At 45.4% G+C, this 19,821-nt stretch overlaps 1 protein-coding gene across 2 annotated transcripts in view; it reads left to right on the top strand.

Moving 5' to 3' along the window:
* The window catches only part of GPC6 (glypican 6), a 1,296,759-nt gene that overhangs the window by 295,747 nt on the left and 981,191 nt on the right, over positions 1-19,821 (top strand). The gene's annotated exons all lie outside the window — the stretch shown is intronic.

The following is a 19,821-nucleotide window of genomic DNA, read 5'->3' as shown; positions in this document are numbered from 1 at the left end:
GACAGGGCGTCTGCCTTGTTATTCTTACTCCCAGACAAATAGTTGATGGAGAAGTGAAAGCGGGAGAAAAACAAGGACCAGCGGGCTTGGCGAGGATTCAGACGCTGAGCGGTTTGTAAGTACGTCAGATTCTTATGGTCTGTATAGACCTGGAAAGGATGTTTCGCTCCTTCCAGCAAGTGACGCCACTCCTCCAAGGCTAATCTCAAGGCGAGCAGTTCCCTATCCCCAATGGTATAGTTTCTCTCTGCCGGTGAAAAGGTTTTAGCAAAGAAGAAACACGGCCTTTTTCTACCTGCACCGTTCTTTTGATACAAGACCGCACCAGCACCCACTGAAGAGGCATCAACCTCTAAGAGGAAGGGCTTACTCTCATCGGGTCTTTGAAGAACGGGAGCAGTTGAAAAGTGTCTTTTTACTGCCTCAAAAGCCTGAGATGTCTCAGTAGACCAGGCTTTGGGATTAGCACCTTTCTTAGTCAAGGCCACCAAAGGGGCCACCAAAGTAGAAAAATGGGGTATGAACTGCCTGTAATAATTTATGAATCCTAAGAAGCGTTGCACCGCCTTCAAGGAATGAGGTTCGGACCATTGCAGGACAGCAGAGAGCTTCGCAGGATCCATAGCCAGACCCTCTTGTGAGATAATGTAACCCAAAAAAGGCAATGAGGACTGCTCGAATACACATTTCTCGAGTTTAGCAAACAATGAGTGCTCCCTTAAACGGGAAAGGACACGAACGACATCCTGACGATGAGTCTCCAGATCAGGAGAAAAAATCAGGATGTCGTCCAGATACACCACTACTGAGGATAACAGTAAATCCCTGAACACATCGTTTACGAAGTCCTGAAATACTGCGGGTGCATTACATAACCCAAAAGGCATGACGAGGTATTCATAGTGACCGTCTCGGGTGTTAAAAGCGGTCTTCCATTCGTCACCCTTTCGAATTCGTACCAAGTTATACGCACCCCGCAGATCCAACTTCGTAAAAACTTGAGCTCCTCTCAGTCTGTCAAAGAGCTCCGAAATTAAAGGTAATGGGTATTTGTTCTTTATTGTGATTGCGTTGAGACCCCTGTAATCTATGCAGGGACGCAAATCACCCTCTTTCTTCCGAACAAAGAAAAACCCAGCTCCCGCGGGAGAGACAGACTTACGAATGAACCCCTTCTCTAAGCTCTCTCTTATATAGGTCGACATGGCCTCCGACTCAGGTATCGACAGGGGGTAAACCCTGCCTTTAGGTGGAACCGAACCTGGGATAAGGTCTATGGCACAGTCATATGGCCTATGGGGTGGAAGAACCTCAGCACCCTGTTTGGAGAACACGTCAGCGAAATCCAAATAGGGTGTAGGTATGGGAGAGAGATCAGTTGATGCAACCGCAACGACCTTAGGTGGTAAGGGAAGACATCGGGACTGACATTTCGAACCCCAACTAATAATGCTGTCAGACTCCCAGTCAATGTGAGGAGCATGAGTCCGAAGCCATGGAAGACCCAGAAGGACGTCGTCTATACCCTCAGGCAAAACAAGAAAAGAAATCTCCTCTATGTGACCCTGAGACAGGGAAAGGCGCAAGGGAACTGTCCTCAATGTAATGGAGTCAGACAACATAGTTCCATTAACAACACGGACAGGAATAGGCGCCTCTAACATGATAGAGGGAATATTGTGTCCCTTTACAAATCCTGAGGACACAAAAATCCCGTCAGCTCCGGAATCCACAAAAGCCATAATAGGCCATGTATTCTCAGATAACGAGAGCTGACCTGGGATACAACACTTAGAGGGTGCAGAAGACGTCTCTAGTAACCCCCCTCTAATGGTTACTAGGCCAGGGAGTTTCCCTGACGACTAGGACACTTGTTGGCATAGTGCCCAGCCTGACGACATACGTAACATATAGGAGGACCAGACTTGCGTAGTCTGGAGAACGTATGACCTAACTCCATAGGAGTGGGAGATGTTTCAGATGCTGAGGAAGATGGTAGTGGACCCTCAACAACTGGAATAGCCCGATGCTTAGGGCATGAGGAAGAGACCTCGAGTCTACGTTCCTTATGGCGTACATCGATCCTCGTTGCTACTGTGATCAAGTCCTCCAGAGAAGCAGGGACCTCACGAGTAGCAAGGGCATCCTTGACATAGCCTGCCAACCCTCTCCAGAAGATAGGAATCAACACCTTCTCTGGCCAATCTAGTTCTGCCACCAGAGTTCTAAAAGCAATGGCATAAGAACTAGTGGATAACGAACCCTGAGATAGATCTAACAGTCTCAGGGCCGCATCATGGGTAACCTGCGGACCCATGAATACCGCCTTAAGAGCATCAAGAAAGTCTTGATGTCTCAGAGTAACCACATCAGAGCGCTCCCATAGGGGAGTCGCCCATTCTAATGCTTTGTCCTGAAGTAAGGAGATGATAAAGCCTACTCTGGACCTCTCCGTAGAGAAGCGAGAAGAGTTGACCTCTAGGTGTATCTGACACTGACTAATGAAACCACGACATGATCTGGCATCGCCAGAATATCTGTTTGGCAGAGCAAGTCGAGGATCATGTGCAGATGTCACCATGGTCTGAGGTTTATCCTCTATACTCTTGAGCCGTGACTCAAGTACTTGTATGTAATGGTGTAACTGCTGATATTCTGCCATAACTGCCAGACCCTTGGCTCAGTCCTAATGTTACGGGGGGCTGTCTGATAATAACCGAAAGGAGTATCAGACAGTCAGGGTCCACCGTGCAAAGACTTTGCTGCAGACTATGGCAGAGTGCAATACCTCTGTTAACTCACAGAAGGATATAATAAGTAAGTAAAGCAATTCCTCCCTTACTTGGAGGGTGTGTGGAATGATCTCTGTTAATAATCACAGAGACAAAGGCAATGTGTGCGAAATGGCACCTACCTAGGTCCGCTCTTCTAGTGGTGCAAAAGAGACGAACAGCAGCGTAAGCCGCACAAAGCTCCTACCTGCGTTCGCTCCACTAGTGTGCGAGGATACGAACCACTAGATATGGCACCTGCCTAGGTCCGCTCTTCTAGTGGTGCAAAAGAGACGAACAGCAGCGTAAGCCGCACAAAGCTCCTACCTCTGTTCGCTCCCCTAGTGTGCGAGGATACGAACAACTGCCAGACGCAGTATAAGGAACGTTACCCTAGCGGCAACGTCCACCTACGAGTAGAATCACAAGGCCCAGCCAGACCATGTGCCTCAGGCACCTGCCTATGTCCGCTCCCCTAAGAGGTAAGGATACGGACAGCAGCCGAAGCTGTAAGGTATAAGAACGCTACCCTGCCGGTAGCGCTCACCTAGCATAGACAGAGGAATGCCTAGAGGAACGCGCACAGAGCGTCTACTCATATGCATGAACCAAGAGGACTGAGCACCATGCGGCGTGTGTCAGGGTCTTATATAGACTCTGTGCCTCATCCAAGATGGAGGACACCAGAGCCAATCCGCTGCCAGAACGACAGGAGTGACGTCATGCTGGCCTATCACCGAGCAAGACGTCACAAGCACATGACCAGCGACCAATCGGCATAGAAGGTGTCAGAGACATGTGACCTCGTGTCAGCGATGATGTCACCCGCACATGTGCAATGGCTCCAAGATTGGACTTAGTCTCCAGCGCTCGCACATGTGCAGTAGCAAGAAATCTGGACTTAGTCTCCAGCGCTCGCACATGTGCAGTAGCAAGAAATCTGGACTTAGTTTCCAGCGCTCGCACATGTGCAGTAGCAAGAAATCTGGACATAGTCTCCAGTGCTCGCAGCAACCGTAACAGGAGGGGATGTCTGTTTTACGTGTTAAAAATTGTGGATTCAATTTGGTTAAACCATTGTCAGATGGAAAATAATTGTGTTGTATTTCTAAACCTGAATTTGGAATATCAAATATAGAGGTCTCTATACCGGAACAATCTTTAACAATGTTTCCTGTATGAGTATTATCTATACTTTGTTTTGGTTTTATATTTAATTTATTCCTATGTTTCATATAAATCTCCTTGGATTTTGCATCCTTCAAGGAGTTTAATGAATGGTTTACATCAGATGCTATTACAATTTGGGAAGAATTCCCATTCCCCTCACTTGTTTGGGTAGAACTTAGATTTGTGTTGCTGGTGTTTGGGCCATTAGTATCCATAGGTTCAGTGGGTAAGATGTTATCTCTTGAGTCACGCATGTATTTAGCTGCTTTTATTTTTACTAAATCCTGTTCAAATTTTTCCAGTTTGAGTTTAAGGCTCAAATTATGTTCTTTATATTCAAAGGTTTGTGCGTACGTTTCCAATTTTAGACTGAGGTTATCAGCCTCAGTTATTGCTAGGCCAGCTAAGGATTGTCTTTTCTTAATTAAATATCGCATGAATCCAAATGAACAGTCCAGGGAATATTCATCCCACATTTTTGTAAATGCAAGATCTTGCGGATAAGGGGATTTTTGGGATAACTGCAGGCCCTTCGGGACCAATTTATCAAGTAAATACCTTTCTAGGAACATGGTGTCAAGGTGATTGGTAATTTCTGATTTAATCTTGGTTTCCAGGGTTGAAAATAATTTAAGCATGATCTTCCTATTTGTATCATCTAATAATTCTGGGGTAAGTTGGGAATGATTATTAGAGTTTTTTTGACCCAGTGCATCTGTTATTAGGTGCTCTCTAAGGGTTAACCGGTTAATCCTAATAAAGTCCATTTCTAGCAAGGGTTAACTTCAGTGTGTCAATGATGTAAAAAAAATTGTTTAAAAGAACAGAGAGTCCTCAGTGGTTGATACCTTTTAATGGCTAACTGAAAAGATGGTAATAATTGCAAGCTTTCGAGACTACTCAGGTCTCTTCATCAGGCATGGTATAACACAAAATCTGAAGAGTCACATATTTATACACAACAGGGCTTAGAATAGTGCAGTAAAAAAAAAAAAAAAAAAAAGAACAAGTTATATGAAACAGAACTATCTCTATGGCAGGGGGCAAACTGTTGTGGGGCCATAAATACTGCTGCAGTTCAGTGTGAAAGTTTTATTGTCCTTTGATAAGGGTCTGGTCCAGGCTGTGACAAGCTCGGATGGTCAGAGGAGCACATCTTTTAACTGATGTAAAAAGACATGAATCCATGAGACACATTCATTCCTTCTCTGAATGTGTCAAAGGTCATCATAAGTTTGTACTCCCATAGTCTCCTATCTCTCTGGGACTTGAAGTTTCCTTTCAATACCAGCAATTTCATGTCCATGATGCTGTGGTCTGGGTTACAATGATGTAAAGGATTCCTTTAGAAAACAAACCTCAGGTCTCAGGCCTGTGCACTGAGATTAGTTGTCAAATAATCATAAGAGTCCTGTTAACAATATGTTAAACTTAAAGTCCAGTGAAGACTGATATTTTACACTCTGGCTGTCCCTGAAAAAACACCATAAAACAATTAGTTCTTTTGAAGGATTAACAGCTATTTAGGTAATCACAAAGTTCCTTAATGCTCCAGGGTTGTAAAAGGATTGTTCTCCAAAAGAAACCTCCACTGCAGCTCCTGAGGGTATTGTTCCCACACACAAGGTGTGTCAGTGCCTGGATAAAAATTAAACAAGGGAGCGCATGTGAAGGTTCTGGGAGATAGCGGTGAGGAGAAGAAAAGGAATCTGCTCACCTGATGTGGTTGTGCAGCCCTCGCACAACGACGGTATAAGGCAGGAGTGTGGTGTCAGTGATCTTCTGACCTGTTAGCCCACGATGTCCATCCAGGGAAGCAAATTCCTGAGGAGCTGGTCACATGACAGATCACTGGGCGTCTCTGGTAATCTGACCTCCGTATCAAGCAGCTCTTGCCGTGAACCCACAGGGGGGAAGATCAGCAGTAAAGTATAGAAGCACGGTCTGATAGAGCGCTAAGGAGGCCACAGTATTAGATTAATTTTTTTTATAGAATTTATTGTTTTCTATCAGCCACAACGCGTTTCGATATACACAATATCTTCATCAGGTGGATATAAAACGGAATGTGGAGAATACTATTTAAAGGGACAGGTGTGATTCCATTGGTCAGCACCAAATTAATTGAAATGTTAACCCTTAATGTATCACAACCAGCCCTTCAACAATTGTGCTGGAAAAGCAGTTCACAGCACCTATTGTGCTGGAAAAGCGATTCACAACACCTATTGTGCTGGCATATGCACCCAGTGGTTGAGATTAAATAGACATTTAACGCAATTTTAAAAATAAGAATATCCATTCCATAATTTATAAATTTAAATTCTTGATCTACCCACACTGACATACATTATAACAATATTATTACATGTTAGTAGTGCAGGCATACTCAGATCATTTTTTTGAAAAGTTCTCATGATTTTATGTATTAAGTTTTAGGAGTTAAGATATGATTTATATGATTATATTATCACATGTGTTTTTAAATAATGTTTTTATGGCAAAGAGTCTTTTTGAAAAATCCTTTTTAAATATCTTTTATTAGCTTTTATATTATTGTTGAAGGGCTGGTTGTGATACATTAAGGGTTAACATTTCAATTAATTTGGTGCTGACCAATGGAATCGCACCTGTCCCTTTAAATAGTATTCTCCACATTCCGTTTTATATCCACCTGATGAAGATATTGTGTATATCGAAACGCGTTGTGGCTGATAGAAAACAATAAATTCTATAAAAAAAATTAATCTAATACTGTGGCCTCCTTAGCGCTCTATCAGACCGTGCTTCTATACTTAGTCTGTCCACATTGTCACTGGACAGACGCGTGCGCTTATCTGTCAGCACACACCCAGCAGCACTGAAGACACATTCAGAGACAACGCTGGCAGCTGGACACGACAAAATCTCCAAGGCGTAAGTTGCGAGCTCTGGCCATTTTTCTAGGTTTGAAGCCCAAAAGGAGCAAGGCTCCAGTTGCACAGTCATGGCATCGATGTTCATTTGGAGTTACTCCTGTATCATCCTCTCCAGCCGTTGACTATGTGTCAGACTTGTTGTCTCTGGTGGCCTTGCAAAGGAGGGTCTAAAAAAATTATGAAAAGATTCCATAAAATTGCTGTTACTAGCACCAGATACGGTCCTACTGGTACGTGTAGACTGTTGAAGATGACGAGACCGTCCCATGTTTGTCAAGTTAAAACTGGGAGATTTACTCCCTGCACCTGCACGGTTGTTTGGTGGAAAAGCGGATCTAAGATCGAGTAACAGCTTCTGCTGATACTCCTGCATACGTGCGTCCCTTTCTATGGCTGAAATTATGTCACAAAATTTGGACTTGTACCGGGGATCTAATAGTGTGGCAAGCCAGTAGTCATCATCACTTCTAATTTTGACAATACGAGGGTCATGTTGGAGGTAGTGCAACAAGAAGGCACTCATGTGTCTTGCGCAGCCATGCGGACCAAGTCCACGCTGTGTTTGTGGCATAGAGGTGCTAACCGTTCTTTCTTCCTCTGGCATCTCCCCCCAACCTCTTTCAACTGAAATTTGACCAAGGTCTCCCTCATCTGCTGAGTCTTCCATGTCCATGGACAGTTCGTCCTCCATTTCTTCATGTCCTCCTGCACCTTTCTCAACATCTCGCCTGCTACCATGCGCCCTTGTTGATCCCTGTACCCCATGCTCCCATGCCTGGCGCCTTGGTGATGATGAACGTCTGGACCTTGGTGATGTTGTTGTGTCTTGCGCATATGAATCCTCCTGTAGTTCATCCCCTTCCTGTTGTCCCACCCCCTGACTCCGAATAGTGTTTGGCGTGTGTTCCAGCATGTAAATGACTGGAATCGTCATGCTGATAATGGCATTGTCAGCGCTAAACATATTCGTCGCCATGTCGAAACTGTGCAGAAGGGTGCATAGGTCCTTGATCTGAGACCACTCCATCAGGGTGATCTGACCCACCTCTGCATCTCGTTGGCCCAGGCTATACGTCATGACGTATTGCACCAGGGCACGGCGGTGCTGCCACAGTCGCTGTAACATGTGGAGAGTTGAATTCCAGCGTGTCGCCACATCGCATTTCAGGCGATGAACCGGCAGGCCGAAAGACTTCTGGAGCGATGCAAGTCGCTCAGCTGCGGCGCTTGAACGGCGGAAGTGAGCAGACAGTTTTCGTGCCCTGTTCAGAAGGCCATCTAGGCCGGGATACTGTGTTAAAAATTGCTGCACAACAAGGTTCAAAACGTGAGCCATACAAGGTACGTGTGTCACCTTTCCCAGGCGAAGGGCCGCACCCAGGTTTGCAGCATTGTCGCACACGGCCTTACCAGGCTGCAGGTTCAGTGGAGACAACCATTTATTAAACTCTGACCGCAGAGCTGACCACAACTCCTCAGCTGTGTGACTCTTATTCCCAAGACATGTCAAGCTAAAGACCGCCTGATGCCGTTGCGCTCTGCTGCCAGCATAGTAATGAGGGGTGCGTGATTCCTTCTGCGCAGTGAGAACGCTGGTGGCCTGACCAGGCAGGCTTGGGGCGGAGGTGGAGGACCCAGATGAGGTGGAGGATGCAGAAGCAGTGGCGGAACTTGGACAGACAGAGGATTGACACACAAGTCGTGGGGACGGCAAAACTTGTGCAGCAGACCCTTCACCATCTATCACCATAGTTACCCAGTGCCCAGTCAGCGACATGTAACATCCCTGTCCATGCTTACTGGTCCAAGTATCGGTGGTGAAATGCACCCGTTCACACACAGAGTTTCTCAATGAAGCGGTGATGTTGTGTGCGACATGCTGGTGTAGCGCGGGCACACCTTTCTTAGAGAAGTAGTGGCGACTAGGCATCTGGTACTGGGTCACAGCGACAGACATAAGGTCTCTAAAATCCTGTGTGTCCACTAGGCGGAAAGGCAGCATTTCGGTAGCCAAGAGCTTACAGAGGGATAGAGTCAACCTCTTAGCTTTGTCATGGGTCGCAGGAAGTGGCCTTTTATTTGACCACATCTGAGGGACAGAGATCTGGCTGCTGTGTGTAGACGGTGTTGAGTAGGGTGTCCCTGGAAAAATGCAGGTTTGTGAGGAAAGTGCAGGCGGAGACATGATGTTGCCTTCATCCAAAGTTGGTGCTATCGATGTCTGAGAGAGCTGTACACACTCACTTGTTTCCCCTTCCAAAACAACTGACGACCTACCAAGCAAACTGCCTGTTGCGGTTACAGTGGTGGAAGTTGTGGGTGGAAAAACAGGTGTGACAGCTGTCCCCACAGTTCTAGAAGATGACGAGCGCGCGGATGCACTGGAAGGGGCAGGCGGTGGATGGTTCGCTCCGCTAGGCCGCATTGCAGCACAGTGAGCTTCCCACCGGGCCATATGATATTTATTCATGTGACGATTCATGGAAGAAGTTGTCAAACTGCTGAGGTTTTGACCTCTACTAAGAGAACCATGACAAATTTTACAGATCACATAATTTGGGCGATCTTTTGCGATGTCAAAAAAGGACCAGGCTAGGCAAGGCTTAGAGGCCATGCGACCTGTTGATCCACCCCGAATAATGCTCAGAGGCAAAGTGGTGGCTGAGGATGCAGTTGTAGACGTGCTACCAGTGCTCCGACTCTGTCCAGGAAGGCGCAAGGTAACTTCGTCGTCGGTTGCATCCTCCTCCACCGCCTCTGTTGACCTCCTAGAGTGCCTGACTGGGGGTTGACAGTAGGTGGGATCTAGAACTTCATCATCAATTGTTGTGTTTGCACTCCCCTCCCCCTCAGACCGAGCCTCTTCTTGCCCTGACCGAATATTTAAGTTGTCATCCCAATCGGGTATCTGCGTCTCATCTTCATCAGTATGTTCCTCATTGTCTATAACCACAGGTGTTACAGTTTGTGACAAAGGGTCAACATTATGCTCAGAAACTTGGTCCTCACGGCCTGAATCAGAGTCACAAAGGTTCTGGGCATCACTGCAGACCATTTCCTGTTCTGTACTCACTGTAGCTTGGGAGCAGACCTCTGATTCCCAGGCTATAGTGTGACTGAACAGCTCTGCAGACTCAGCCATCTCAGTTCCACCATACTGTGCAGGGCTGATGGAGACTTCAGAGCTGGGAGAAAGCAAGTTTGATTGGGATGACAACTCAGAGGACTGGTGTTTTTTGGATGCGGTACTTGAAGTGGCTGAGAGGGCACTTGTTGCACCACTTGAGATCCATTCAAGCATTTTCCTTTTTTGCCCATCATCTACCTTTGTTCCTGTTGTTCGTGTCCGTAAAAAGGGAGCACATCGGATTGTCCACGGTAAGTAGTAGACATCTTACTTTTGCTGGTAGATGGTCTATCTTCAGCAGATGATAATGGAGCTTTGCCACCTTCCCCACGGACAAAACCTTTTTTGCCTTTTCCACCACGCCTCTTCACCTTTCCACCAGCATCTGTCATTTTGCCACTCATGTTGATTGCGACAAGATTGTGGACTGAAAATGTGGTAGTAAAAATTGAGAGGTGGTGTAGATTGCAGTGGTGGTCTAGCTTTATTAACAGCAGAATAATAAAGAATAAATATCCCTGACAATGCAACTACGGCCCTTAAACTGGCAGCAAAAATTGCTAGTATAATGGCTTAGTTATAATGAGTTGGAGTGTGCAATGCAGGCAGACGCGCTCTGCAAATGTCTTTGCACTAGTGGGACTATAGCAAAGTCCAATAGCCACGTTTAGGATGCCACTAGGTACACTGAGTGTTTGCTAGTATAATGGCTTAGTTATAATGAGTTGGAGTGTGCAATGCAGGCAGAGGTGTTCTGCAAATGTCTTTGCACTAGTGTGACTAGACAACAGTACAATACCCACGTATAGGATGCCACTAGGTACACTGAGTGTTAGCTAGTATAATGGCTTAGTTATAATGAGTTGGAGTGTGCAATGCAGGCAGACGCGCTCTGCAAATGTCTTTGCACTAGTGGGACTATAGCAAAGTCCAATAGCCACGTATAGGATGCCACTAGGTACACTGAGTGTTAGCTAGTATAATGGCTTAGTTATAATGAGTTGGAGTGTGCAATGCAGGCAGACGCGCTCTGCAAATGTCTTTGCACTAGTGTGACTAGACAACAGTACAATACCCACGTATAGGATGCCACTAGGTACACTGAGTGTTAGCTAGTATAATGGCTTAGTTATAATGAGTTGGAGTGTGCAATGCAGACAGACGCGCTCTGCAAATGTCTTTGCACTAGTGTGACTAGACAACAGTACAATACCCACGTATAGGATGCCACTAGGTACACTGAGTGTTTGCTAGTATAATGGCTTAGTTATAATGAGTTGGAGTGTGCAATGCAGGCAGACGCGCTCTGCAAATGTCTTTGCACTAGTGGGACTATAGCAAAGTCCAATAGCCACGTATAGGATGCCACTAGGTACACTGAGTGTTAGCTAGTATAATGGCTTAGTTATAATGAGTTGGAGTGTGCAATGCAGGCAGACGCGCTCTGCAAATGTCTTTGCACTAGTGGGACTATAGCAAAGTCCAATAGCCACGTATAGGATGCCACTAGGTACACTGAGTGTTAGCTAGTATAATGGCTTAGTTATAATGAGTTGGAGTGTGCAATGCAGGCAGACGCGCTCTGCAAATGTCTTTGCACTAGTGGGACTATAGCAAAGTCCAATAGCCACGTATAGGATGCCACTAGGTACACTGAGTGTTAGCTAGTATAATGGCTTAGTTATAATGAGTTGGAGTGTGCAATGCAGGCAGACGCGCTCTGCAAATGTCTTTGCACTAGTGGGACTATAGCAAAGTCCAATAGCCACGTATAGGATTCCACTAGGTACACTGAGTGTTTGCTAGTATAATGGCTTAGTTATAATGAGTTGGAGTGTGCAATGCAGGCAGACGCGCTCTGCAAATGTCTTTGCACTAGTGTGACTAGACAACAGTACAATACCCACGTATAGGATGCCACTAGGTACACTGAGTGTTAGCTAGTATAATGGCTTAGTTATAATGAGTTGGAGTGTGCAATGCAGGCAGACGCGCTCTGCAAATGTCTTTGCACTAGTGTGACTAGACAACAGTACAATACCCACGTATAGGATGCCACTAGGTACACTGAGTGTTTGCTAGTATAATGGCTTAGTTATAATGAGTTGGAGTGTGCAATGCAGGCAGACGCGCTCTGCAAATGTCTTTGCACTAGTGGGACTATAGCAAAGTCCAATAGCCACGTATAGGATGCCACTAGGTACACTGAGTGTTAGCTAGTATAATGGCTTAGTTATAATGAGTTGGAGTGTGCAATGCAGGCAGACGCGCTCTGCAAATGTCTTTGCACTAGTGTGACTAGACAACAGTACAATACCCACGTATAGGATGCCACTAGGTACACTGAGTGTTAGCTAGTATAATGGCTTAGTTATAATGAGTTGGAGTGTGCAATGCAGGCAGACGCGCTCTGCAAATGTCTTTGCACTAGTGTGACTAGACAACAGTACAATACCCACGTATAGGATGCCACTAGGTACACTGAGTGTTTGCTAGTATAATGGCTTAGTTATAATGAGTTGGAGTGTGCAATGCAGGCAGACGCGCTCTGCAAATGTCTTTGCACTAGTGGGACTATAGCAAAGTCCAATAGCCACGTATAGGATGCCACTAGGTACACTGAGTGTTAGCTAGTATAATGGCTTAGTTATAATGAGTTGGAGTGTGCAATGCAGGCAGACGCGCTCTGCATATGTCTTTGCACTAGTGGGACTATAGCAAAGTCCAATAGCCACGTATAGGATGCCACTAGGTACACTGAGTGTTTGCTAGTATAATGGCTTAGTTATAATGAGTTGGAGTGTGCAATGCAGGCAGACGCGCTCTGCAAATGTCTTTGCACTAATGGGACTATAGCAAAGTCCAATAGCCACGTATAGGATGCCACTAGGTACACTGAGTGTTAGCTAGTATAATGGCTTAGTTATAATGAGTTGGAGTGTGCAATGCAGGCAGACGCGCTCTGCAAATGTCTTTGCACTAGTGGGACTACAGCAAAGTCCAATAGCCACGTATAGGATGCCACTAGGTACACTGAGTGTTAGCTAGTATAATGGCTTAGTTATAATGAGTTGGAGTGTGCAATGCAGGCAAACGCGCTCTGCAAATGTCTTTGCACTAGTGGGACTATAGCAAAGTCCAATAGCCACGTATAGGATGCCACTAGGTACACTGAGTGTTTGCTAGTATAATGGCTTAGTTATAATGAGTTGGAGTGTGCAATGCAGGCAGACGTGCTCTGCAAATTTCTTTGCACCAGTGGGACTACAGCAAAGTCCAATAGCCACGTATAGGATGCCACTAGGTACACTGAGTGTTAGCTAGTATAATGGCTTAGTTATAATGAGTTGGAGTGTGCAATGCAGGCAGACGCGCTCTGCAAATGTCTTTGCACTAGTGGAACTATAGCAAAGTCCAATAGCCACGTATAGGATGCCACTAGGTACACTGAGTGTTAGCTAGTATAATGGCTTAGTTATAATGAGTTGGAGTGTGCAATGCAGGCAGAGGTGCTCTGCAAATGTTTTTGCACTAGTGTGACTAGACAACAGTACAATAGCCACGTATAGGATGCCACTAGGTACACTGAGTGTTAGCTAGTAAAATGGCTTAGTTATAATGAGTTGGAGTGTGCAATGCAGGCAGACGCGCTCTGCAAATGTCTTTGCACTAGTGGGACTATAGCAAAGTCCAATAGCTACGTATAGGATGCCACTAGGTACACTGAGTGTTTGCTAGTATAATGGCTTAGTTATAATGAGTTGGAGTGTGCAATGCAGGCAGACGCGCTCTGCAAATGTCTTTGCACTAGTGGGACTATAGCAAAGTCCAATAGCCACGTATAGGATGCCACTAGGTACACTTAGTGTTAGCTAGTATAATGGCTTAGTTATAATGAGTTGGAGTGTGCAATGCAGGCAGACGCGCTCTGCAAATGTCTTTGCACTAGTAGGACTATAGCAAAGTCCAATAGCCACGTATAGGATGCCACTAGGTACACTGAGTGTTAGCTAGTATAATGGCTTAGTTATAATGAGTTGGAGTGTGCAATGCAGGCAGACGCGCTCTGCAAATGTCTTTGCACTAGTGGGACTATAGCAAAGTCCAATAGCCACGTATAGGATGCCACTAGGTACACTGAGTGTTAGCTAGTATAATGGCTTAGTTATAATGAGTTGGAGTGTGCAATGCAGGCAGACGCGCTCTGCAAATGTCTTTGCACTAGTGGGACTATAGCAAAGTCCAATAGCCACGTATAGGATGCCACTAGGTACACTGAGTGTTAGCTAGTATAATGGCTTAGTTATAATGAGTTGGAGTGTGCAATGCAGGCAGACGCGCTCTGCAAATGTCTTTGCACTAGTGGGACTATAGCAAAGTCCAATAGCCACGTATAGGATGCCACTAGGTACACTGAGTGTTAGCTAGTATAATGGCTTAGTTATAATGAGTTGGAGTGTGCAATGCAGGCAGACGCGCTCTGCAAATGTCTTTGCACTAGTGGGACTATAGCAAAGTCCAATAGCCACGTATAGGATGCCACTAGGTACACTGAGTGTTAGCTAGTATAATGGCTTAGTTATAATGAGTTGGAGTGTGCAATGCAGGCAGACGCGCTCTGCAAATGTCTTTGCACTAGTGGGACTATAGCAAAGTCCAATAGCCACGTATAGGATGCCACTAGGTACACTTAGTGTTAGCTAGTATAATGGCTTAGTTATAATGAGTTGGAATGTGCAATGCAGGCAGACGCGCTCTGCAAATGTCTTTGCACTAGTGGGACTAGACAACAGTACAATACCCACGTATAGGATGCCACTAGGTACACTGAGTGTTTGCTAGTATAATGGCTTAGTTATAATGAGTTGGAGTGTGCAATGCAGGCAGACGCGCTCTGCAAATGTCTTTGCACTAGTGTGACTAGACAACAGTACAATACCCACGTATAGGATGCCACTAGGTACACTGAGTGTTTGCTAGTATAATGGCTTAGTTATAATGAGTTGGAGTGTGCAATGCAGGCAGAGGTGCTCTGCAAATGTCTTTGCACTAGTGTGACTAGACAACAGTACAATAGCCACGTATAGGATGCCACTAGGTACACTGAGTGTTTGCTAGTATAATGGCTTAGTTATAATGAGTTGGAGTGTGCAATGCAGGCAGACGCGCTCTGCAAATGTCTTTGCACTAGTGGGACTACAGCAAAGTCCAATAGCCACGTTTAGGATGCCACTAGGTACACTGAGTGTTAGCTAGTATAATGGCTTAGTTATAATGAGTTGGAGTGTGCAATGCAGGCAGACGCGCTCTGCAAATGTCTTTGCACTAGTGGGACTATAGCAAAGTCCAATAGCCACGTATAGGATGCCACTAGGTACACTGAATGTTTGCTAGTATAATGGCTTAGTTATAATGAGTTGGAGTGTGCAATGCAGGCAGACACGCTCTGCAAATGTCTTTGCACTAGTGGGACTATAGCAAAGTCCAATAGCCACGTATAGGATGCCACTAGGTACACTTAGTGTTAGCTAGTATAATGGCTTAGTTATAATGAGTTGGAGTGTGCAATGCAGGCAGACGCGCTCTGCAAATGTCTTTGCACTAGTGGGACTATAGCAAAGTCTAATAGCCACGTATAGGATGCCACTAGGTACACTGAGTGTTAGCTAGTATAATGGCTTAGTTATAATGAGTTGGAGTGTGCAATGCAGGCAGACGCGCTCTGCAAATGTCTTTGCACTAGTGGGACTATAGCAAAGTCCAATAGCCACGTATAGGATGCCACTAGGTACACTGAGTGTTAGCTAGTATAATGGCTTAGTTATAATGAGTTGGAGTGTGCAATGCAGGCAGACGCGCTCTGCAAATGTCTTTGCACTAGTGGGACTATAGCAAAGTCCAATAGCCACGTATAGGATGCCACTAGGTACACTGAGTGTTAGCTAGTATAATGGCTTAGTTATAATGAGTTGGAGTGTGCAATGCAGGCAGACGCGCTCTGCAAATGTCTTTGCACTAGTGGGACTATAGCAAAGTCCAATAGCCACGTATAGGATGCCACTAGGTACACTTAGTGTTAGCTAGTATAATGGCTTAGTTATAATGAGTTGGAGTGTGCAATGCAGGCAGACGCGCTCTGCAAATGTCTTTGCACTAGTGGGACTATAGCAAAGTCCAATAGCCACGTATAGGATGCCACTAGGTACACTGAGTGTTAGCTAGTATAATGGCTTAGTTATAATGAGTTGGAGTGTGCAATGCAGGCAGACGCGCTCTGCAAATGTCTTTGCACTAGTGGGACTATAGCAAAGTCCAATAGCCACGTATAGGATGCCACTAGGTACACTGAGTGTTAGCTAGCATAATGGCTTAGTTATAATGAGTTGGAGTGTGCAATGCAGGCAGACGCGCTCTGCAAATGTCTTTGCACTAGTGGGACTATAGCAAAGTCCAATAGCCACGTTTAGGATGCCACTAGGTACACTGAGTGTTAGCTAGTATAATGGCTTAGTTATAATGAGTTGGAGTGTGCAATGCAGGCAGACGCGCTCTGCAAATGTCTTTGCACTAGTGGGACTATAGCAAAGTCCAATAGCCACGTATAGGATGCCACTAGGTACACTGAATGTTTGCTAGTATAATGGCTTAGTTATAATGAGTTGGAGTGTGCAATGCAGGCAGACACGCTCTGCAAATGTCTTTGCACTAGTGGGACTATAGCAAAGTCCAATAGCCACGTATAGGATGCCACTAGGTACACTTAGTGTTAGCTAGTATAATGGCTTAGTTATAATGAGTTGGAGTGTGCAATGCAGGCAGACGCGCTCTGCAAATGTCTTTGCACTAGTGGGACTATAGCAAAGTCTAATAGCCACGTATAGGATGCCACTAGGTACACTGAGTGTTAGCTAGTATAATGGCTTAGTTATAATGAGTTGGAGTGTGCAATGCAGGCAGACGCGCTCTGCAAATGTCTTTGCACTAGTGGGACTATAGCAAAGTCCAATAGCCACGTATAGGATGCCACTAGGTACACTGAGTGTTAGCTAGTATAATGGCTTAGTTATAATGAGTTGGAGTGTGCAATGCAGGCAGACGCGCTCTGCAAATGTCTTTGCACTAGTGGGACTATAGCAAAGTCCAATAGCCATGTATAGGATGCCACTAGGTACACTGAGTGTTAGCTAGTATAATGGCTTAGTTATAATGAGTTGGAGTGTGCAATGCAGGCAGACGCGCTCTGCAAATGTCTTTGCACTAGTGGGACTATAGCAAAGTCCAATAGCCACGTATAGGATGCCACTAGGTACACTTAGTGTTAGCTAGTATAATGGCTTAGTTATAATGAGTTGGAGTGTGCAATGCAGGCAGACGCGCTCTGCAAATGTCTTTGCACTAGTGGGACTATAGCAAAGTCCAATAGCCACGTATAGGATGCCACTAGGTACACTGAGTGTTAGCTAGTATAATGGCTTAGTTATAATGAGTTGGAGTGTGCAATGCAGGCAGACGCGCTCTGCAAATGTCTTTGCACTAGTGGGACTATAGCAAAGTCCAATAGCCACGTATAGGATGCCACTAGGTACACTGAGTGTTAGCTAGCATAATGGCTTAGTTATAATGAGTTGGAGTGTGCAATGCAGGCAGACGCACTCTGCAAATGTCTTTGCACTAGTGGGACTATAGCAAAGTCCAATAGCCACGTATAGGATGCCACTAGGTACACTGAGTGTTAGCTAGTATAATGGCTTAGTTATAATGAGTTGGAGTGTGCAATGCAGGCAGACGCGCTCTGCAAATGTCTTTGCACTAGTGGGACTATAGCAAAGTCCAATAGCCACGTATAGGATGCCACTAGGTACACTGAGTGTTTGCTAGTATAATGGCTTAGTTATAATGAGTTGGAGTGTGCAGAGGACAGGAGGGTGCAGTGCCAGGATTGTGGGGTCTGGGTAGAGGAATGGAAGCCTGCCTTTCTATTCCCTCCTAATAGGGAAATGCAGGGAGGAAATCCCTGACCTTAGCTACACAGACGCTGTCGCTGTTTTCAGGACCTGTCACCTATGGCTCTGACCCTGCCGGTTTGCGCCCTTAAAAGGACTGCTAGAAAGTGCTCTCCCTAAGCTGTCCAGCGCTGTGTATGGAGCGCATACAGCTGTATCAGCAATAGGACAAAGGACGGAGCTGCGACAGTGATGTCTGACACCAAAGACGCAGAAGAGATAATGGCGTCCTGGAGGAAAATGTCCGGTTTTATAATGCAGGGACATGTGACATGGACATCCTATCACACATGCCGTTGCTTCTCTGGCTAAAAGTCCACTTAGCTGTGTGTGTGTCTGGGATTGGCTGACATGCTGGCCCGCCCCACTACACGCGCGCGCTTAGGGAAGGAAGACAAGGAAAAAAAAAAAATGGCGATCGCCATTATAGAAACAGCAGTGATCTGAAGGCGCTGTTCACGCACACTATACACTGAAATGTCATAATAGTGTGATTCACAGAGTGACTTACACTATTACAGCAGAAACCAAGCTAGGATTTAGCTGTTTTTTTGCTGCTAGAACCGTTCTCGAACGTTTCTAGAACTATCGAGCTTTTGCAAAAAGCTCGAGTTCTAGTTCAATCTAGAACAGGCCCCCAAAATCACTCGAGCCTAGAACTGGAGAACCTCGAACCACGAATCGCGCTCAACTCTACTCCTGGGTAGCTTTGACTGTATGCTTGGGGTCATTGTCCATCTGTACTATCAAGCGCCGTCCGATCAACTTTGCGGCATTTGCCTGAATCTGGGCTGGAAGTATATCCCTGTACACTTCAGAATTCATCCGGCTACTCTTGTCTGCTGTTATGTCATCAATAAACACAAGTGACCCAGTGCCATTGAAAGCCATGCATGCCCATGCCATCACGTTGCCTCCATGTTTTACAGAGGATGTGGTGTGCCTTGGATCATGTGCCGTTCCCTTTCTTCTCCAAACTTTTTTCTTCCCATCATTCTGGTACAGGTTGATCTTTGTCTCATCTGTCCATAGAATACTTTTCTAGAACTGAGCTGGCTTCATGAGGTGTTTTTCAGCAAATTTAACTCTGGTCTGTCTATTTTTGGAATTGATGAATGGTTTGCATCTAGATGTGAACCCTTTGTATTTACTTTCATGGAGTCTTCTCTTTACTGTTGACTTAGAGACAGATACACCTACTTCACTGAGAGTGTTCTGGACTTCAGTTGATGTTGTGAACGGGTTCTTCTTCACCAAAGAAAGTATGCGGCGATCATCCACCACTGTTGTCATCCGTGGACGCCCAGGCCTTTTTGAGTTCCCAAGCTCACCAGTCAATTCCTTTTTTCTCAGAATGTACCCGACTGTTGATTTTGCTACCCCAAGCATGTCTGCTATCTCTCTGATGGATTTTTTCTTTTTTTTCAGCCTCATGATGTTCTGCTTCACCTCAATTGAGAGTTCCTTAGACCGCATGTTGTCTGGTCACAGCAACAGCTTCCAAATGCAAAACCACACACCTGTAATCAACCTCAGACCTTTTAACTACTTCATTGATTACAGGTTAACGAGGGAGATGCCTTCAGAGTTAATTGCAGCCCTTAGAGTCCCTTGTCCAATTACTTTTGGTCCCTTGAAAAAGAGGAGGCTATGCATTACAGAGCTATGATTCCTAAACCTTTTCTCCGATTTGGATGTGAAAACTCTCATATTGCAGCTGGGAGTGTGCACTTTCAGCCCATATTATATATATAATTGTATTTCTGAACATGTTTTTGTAAACAGCTAAAATAACAAAACTTGTGTTACTGTCCAAATATTTCTGGCCCTGA

Source organism: Anomaloglossus baeobatrachus, chromosome 2 (genome assembly GCF_048569485.1).
Source record: "Anomaloglossus baeobatrachus isolate aAnoBae1 chromosome 2, aAnoBae1.hap1, whole genome shotgun sequence".
NCBI lineage: Eukaryota > Metazoa > Chordata > Amphibia > Anura > Aromobatidae > Anomaloglossus > Anomaloglossus baeobatrachus.
The sequence above is the reverse complement of the archived record's forward strand: the minus strand, read 5'-3'. Positions and strand labels throughout refer to the sequence as shown.